At 38.4% G+C, this 6,146-nt stretch overlaps 1 pseudogene; it reads right to left on the bottom strand.

Annotated features, from left to right (window-relative positions):
• Nucleotides 1-2,618: 2,618 nt before the first annotated feature.
• LOC131905620 (ATP-dependent RNA helicase DDX50-like) lies at nt 2,619-4,704 on the bottom strand (annotated as a pseudogene).
• Nucleotides 4,705-6,146: the final 1,442 nt, after the last annotated feature.

Here is a 6,146-nt window from a genome sequence, read left to right as displayed (position 1 = left end):
CTGCCTCCTGAGTGTCTTATTGTTGTTGTTCATTCCTTATAGCATACTTCACATTTGTTGCCCTGCTAGCTTTCAGGGATTCTTCTGTCTCTGCTTCCCATCTTGATGTAATAGAACAGGGATTACAGATGTGGACTGCCAATATTGGGGATTTGGGTACTGGAGATTCAAATTCAGGTCCTCATCCTTACAAAGCAAGGACTTCACCCACATCTGCCAATCTTTCACATATGTTCTTATTCAGTCTTTGTCCAACATGTATTTTATCTCTATTGAGAGCTGGAAAAGAACTTGCAACACTGCATATATTGTAAACAAACAAACAAAAACTAACAAACAAACAAAAAAACATGAGACTGCAGCAGTTGCACTCACTCCATTACAAACACTTGAGCGTATGTCTGCAGCCTTGGGATGGACGCTGCATTCATCGATCCCTGGGTGGCTACACTTACTGCTGCTGAGAGAGCACATGGCTGCGGATGAAGGGAACAGTGTACGAGAACCAGCAGCCGTCTACCAAGACACCAGAAAAATACACGTTCAGGAGCTTACCAAGGCAGTTAATTTTCATAAGATACAGCAAGGAATTTTATGATATTTTCATTTTTAAGATGACCTTTAGACCAGTGGGTTAGCTGAACTGATAAAGGGCCTTGCTGCCAAGTCTAACAATACCAGTTCTCTCCCTGGAGCCCATGTGGTAAGAGAGAATCAACTCCCCACAAGTCATCCTCTGGCTTCTACGCGTATGCCATAGCATGTGAGTACACACACACACACACACACACACACACACACACACACACACACCAATATAAAGTAATAAAAAATTTAAAAGATATGTAACAGAGAATTCCTTTTTGTGATAATTGACTGGAATTACTATTATGTAAATAGCTCAATGTATTAAAGAAATCATGTATTCTTGATTTCTGTTGTTTTCTTTTTCTTTTGGAAGAAAATCATGCCTCAGCATTGTTTCCAGCAATACATGTGTGGAGAACAGATAAAGTTTTAAAAATGTATTTTAATTGAAATAGAATTACATCACTTTCCCCCCTCCATTTCCTCCCTTCAACCACTTCCATTTCTCTCTCAAATTAATGCCCATTTTTCTTTGATTATTATTGCTACATATGCACACATGTATATGTGTGTGTGCACAAATATATAAATAGTACCAGCTGAATCTATTTTCAGTTTTTATGTGTGTATATGGCTTCATGCTAAACAAATAGTGAGTAAAGTTTTAGTCTGCCTTTGGGGACAATATACATGATATTTAGGTCCTCAATATCACTATAAGCATGATAGTTTGAATTTGACAGACAGCATTAGTAAATATGCAGAATGGTTTTCAATGCTTCCTACGCTTTATCAATACTTTATAAAGGCAATGTGTGTATTCCCACTAAGAGGATGCAGTAACACTTTAAAGTTCCCTTCATTTGGAGCTTACCTGCCTCCTGGAAGCTCTCCCGTAAGTATTTGTTAGATCAGTAAATTCTAGCAGTAATACTTGACGCTTCCTAGATAAAAGCATCAATATTTAAGTGACCTAAAAATAATCAAAATCTAAACATTACAGTGTTGGCCTAGGGATGAGAAAATAAATTTGATAGAAAGTAATTTTAACTGATAATATTTTGACTTGAGGGGAAAAAATGAAAGACTTCTTTTTATTCCTATCAGCTGGCATAGACCATGGCATCTGGCAAGTACTAAAAACTAATTTTTGCCTACATGGGTTCATCCATTCATTTGCACTTACCCTCACTTGTTTACATTTCTGTTCACTGATCGTTTTGTTAGTGATATGATGTTGCAAGCAATATAGATCAGTTAACTTTGAATACTTGTGAGCATCCATCCTCAAGGATCCATAAATAGGGTACTTGAGAAGTAGGGGAAACTTTCTCATTTCAGAACAGATACCCTTGCTACAGTCATTATATGGCCAAAGATAGAAATAATAAGCATGACCAGTAATAAGCATGGGTGAGAGAAAAGAACAAAGAGACTATGAGGTTATGGCAAAACAACACATAAAGAGGGTGATTGAGAGGTATGTGGGAGGGGATGGCTTATTTGAGTTAGGGAAAGCAGAGGTATGCTGGAGAGTAATGAGATATTTGGTTAGAAAATGTAGGGAGTCAGGACCCTGGTGATGAAGGGCTTAGCTACCAGACTCTAGAATTTAAGGGAGATGACACGGGAAGGAGAAAGTGATTCTAGGAGATGGCTCAGTGAACGAGGCGCTTGGGAAAGACAGGCTTGGCAAATATGACTCATAAAACAGCTGGCTCAGCAGCTGGATGTGTAGCTAATAGCTGAAGGGCCAACACACTTGGGAGGTTGCTGGGAGCTGAAAGAAGTACAAATGTTAAAAGTGTCCCAACAGTAGCATATGGGGATGGGTGGACTGTGAGTGAGTTGAGGAGTGTGAGTGAGAGACTAAGGGACATTTGGCTATTTTGTTGTTGTTGTTGTTGGGGTTTTTTGGAGGGGGCATGATATATATATATCATGCCCAGACAAGTAGATTTCTTTACAACCATACTCATAAAGCACTTAAAAAATATGACCAACTTCTTTGCAAATTACAAATATATACCTCAACTATGATGACCTAATTTTTGTGGTGGATAATATACATGATTAGGCAAAAATAGGTAAGCCCACACTGGAAGATCAACTATCAAATGATCAGTCAAAATCTGTTTATGGCTCCCACTTCTTGGTCAATTTCTGTCCCCTCTTAGTGTTCTACCACCTTGCCAAATTCCTTACCGACATCTTTGTTGACTTTGTCTACCTCATCAGCCACCAGAACGACCACCAGACTGTCCTAAATGGTCCAACCTGCTTCTTGACCAGCCAATCCTCTGTCTGGGATTAAAAGATGAGTTTCCGTCATAGTATCTTTCAATTTCAGGTAATATGGCTGACATGAAAATCATCTGGTCTGAATCATTCCACTTGGCCTGTAATACTTCTCACCCAGTTGTAGGAACATCAAAACAAATACCCTTATTTCCTTTCAGGAGGCACCTTCTGGTTATTTGAGATGCAGCGTTAATCCTCAGATTTCTGTTAAATTCTCTCCAAGCACAGCTGATATCCTATCTTTCTTCTCTGCCTTCCAGAGTCATGGTCACAAACTCCTTATCAAGGTGATCAACTCTCCTGGTTCAAAGCTTGATGCACCAGATATGTGTGCTAATGCTGTAGCCAAAGTATCCACTGACTCTTTCTATTCTATCAATAAAGACTCCATCAAAGGAGTTGATGGTCAGGAAAAAGCCAACAGTAGCATAAGAAACAGAAAGCTAGAGACCTGATGGCAACCATGCTTTTAGATTTACCTAAATCTATTGTACAAGGAACTCCTACATGTTTAACAGTAATTTCTGCTTTCTGTTCCACATATCTCAGTTTACCTCTTGCTTTTGGTTGATAAAAACATACACAAACTCCTGTCCAGCCAACTCTCCCTGTGCATCCAGAGTGGTGGCTATAGTCTCTGGAGCCTTTAAGGCAATTTGTGTTTGTGTGTGTGTGTGTGTGTGTGTGTGTGTGTGTGTGTGTGACCGTGCAATGTCCCCATTGCAAACACTGAGCATTCTGCTTTATGTGTGGAATCATGGCTATTTCAGTAGCATTTTTTTCTCTGTCTCACAGAAGACAATAGCTCTCCCTTCATATCCACTGTAGACATGAATGACATCTCTAATAACAGTGGTCTCTGAAACCAATAACACTGAATAGCCAATGTTCCATAGGTGACTGCAGCTTTTTGACTCACTTTTCCAACAAAGTCAACTTGTTAATATCTGGATTTCATGTATTTTTTTCTGCAGTTTTGTGTACCTATTATGAGCAAGATCCAGAAAAAAAGTAAGGTCTGAGGATGGTCATCTGAATTAGTTTTGTGGGATTCATGAATAATATCTTCAACTTGTTCTGCAAAACCTAAATCTAACATCTGATCCACCTCATCAAGCCTAACATGGCACAGCTTTGAAAGACCTAAACAGCTGCTTTGAAGATGGTCCCAACATCATTCCAAACGCAATTAATTTGGCTTTAATATGATGTTCCACCATAAAACCACACCACACTGAGTTTTCTAGTTATATCTTTGAAATCTTTGGCTACTTGGTTTGCCAGTTCACTTGTTGGAGCCAAAACAAGTACCTTTGGTGAGCGGCTTTTTAAATTGCTTCTTGAATTCTTTGGAGCCTTTCATTCAAGGGAATGGCAAAAGAGAATGCCTTTCCTGTTCCTGTCTGGGCTTGAGCAATTAAATCTTTTCCTTCATATACAGAACCAAAGGTTTTAACTTGAATAGGAGAGACATATTAGCCCTCCGCCTTTCAGAAGCTGTATAGTCAGTCTCCCCAGAAATGGAGAAACTGAAGAAGGCACCTTCTTTTTGTCCACGTGTTAGAGTCTCCTCCACTTTATCACCTGATTTATGAGTAGAATTTTAACTATTTTTCATACTCATAAACATCTCCATTTTGTAGGTGTTTTCTTCTTGACTTATGAGATGAGGAATAGTCATCTGAAAGCATACTAAGTCCTTCTTTGGTGTCTCCATTTAGCTTCTCTTTTGTTTTAGCATTAGCTGGGCTTGGGAACATCCAGGTCATCTGTGATGCCATTTTCTCTTGTTAAGTGTTTCCTCATGAGGGTCATAATGGTGCCTGACTTCTACCATTCTGGGAGTTTTCTTAGCTCCTTAAGATCCTCGATTGTTTCAGGGTTTGTTTTTGTTTGTTTGTTTGTTTTTTGTTTGTTCATTTGTTTTGTTTGTGATGTTAGTTTTTTGTTTTGTTTTGTTTTGTTTTTCACACTGGAGTTGGAGTAGAGCCTTTAAAAATTCCTCTACAGGGTCCTGGTGGACAGGGACGATTTTGCATACTTAATTAGTTTTAGCTACTTGGTACTCAAACAAAGCACAATTAGGCTCAATTAATACAATTAGTCTATTATTATCATGGCAGGGAGCATGGCAGCATGCAGGCAGATATAGTGTTGGAGAAGTACCTGAGGGTTCTACATGCTGGTTCTCAGGCAGGAAAAAGAGAGGAGAGAGAGAGAGAGAGAGAGAGAGAGAGAGAGAGAGAGAGAGAGAGAGAGAGAGAGAGAGGAGGCGGGGAGAGAACGAGAGAACATTTGGCTAGTTTTAAGTTTTGTGCTGAGTAGTAAGACCTCAAGGGAACACACCAACCAGGTTATTCTTTTAAATTTTTCTCAATGACTTGTTAGAATATGCTGTGTGTTTCCTGTAATAACTGACAAAAATGAACAAGAAATATAATATCTACAACTCCATTAATATAATTATTTCAAGGTGAAAGTATGATCTAAATTTAGGCTTTTAAAGTATTTATACCCAAGTTCTATGAATGAGGGAAGAGAAAACTTTGAAATAAGATTAAAATCTCAAGCTGTGAAATACATAAACTTGTATGGAAGGTGTATGTTTGCATGTGTGCTGCATGGAATTGGAATAGTATCCAAGGAGATAAAGGGCTGGAGAAACCCTGATTTATTTAACTCTCTATTTTATTTCAGGATATATATATATATATATATATATATAGTGATTTAACTATTAATCTTGAGGCTGGAGTGATGGCTCAGTGGTTAAGGGTTAAGTGCCTTTTCAGCTCTTTTATAGGACAGGAGTTAGGTTCTCAGCACCCACATTAGGCATCTCACAACCCCTGGTAACTCCATCATCAGGGGATCTGATTCCCTCTTCTGACCTTTGGGCACCTGCACACATATGCACATACATACATACATACAAATACATACACATGCATAAATTAAAAAAATTAAAACACTCTTAATATGATATGTCAGAAATATCTTGTAGCCATGAAACGTTCTTCATGTGGAACCAAGAAGATTAGATAGGAACAGACATTGACTCTTTCTAGTGCTCCTCCATTTGATTCTGCTGCTGTAGTATTGACATCACCATAGACATCCAGGCCTTTTCTCCCAGGAATGAAATTTATTGACATCATATTGTTTAAAACACTTAAACTGCCAGGAGCTGATTTTTATGTGAAAGAACAACCAAATCAAAAGCAAAAGAAAAAAATCAAAGTAATTGAGTACAATAC

The sequence above is a fragment of the Peromyscus eremicus genome, chromosome 3 (genome assembly GCF_949786415.1).
Source record: "Peromyscus eremicus chromosome 3, PerEre_H2_v1, whole genome shotgun sequence".
In the NCBI taxonomy this organism is placed as follows: domain Eukaryota; kingdom Metazoa; phylum Chordata; class Mammalia; order Rodentia; family Cricetidae; genus Peromyscus; species Peromyscus eremicus.
Note: the sequence above shows the minus strand (reverse complement) of the source record. Positions and strands in the feature narration are given on the sequence as shown.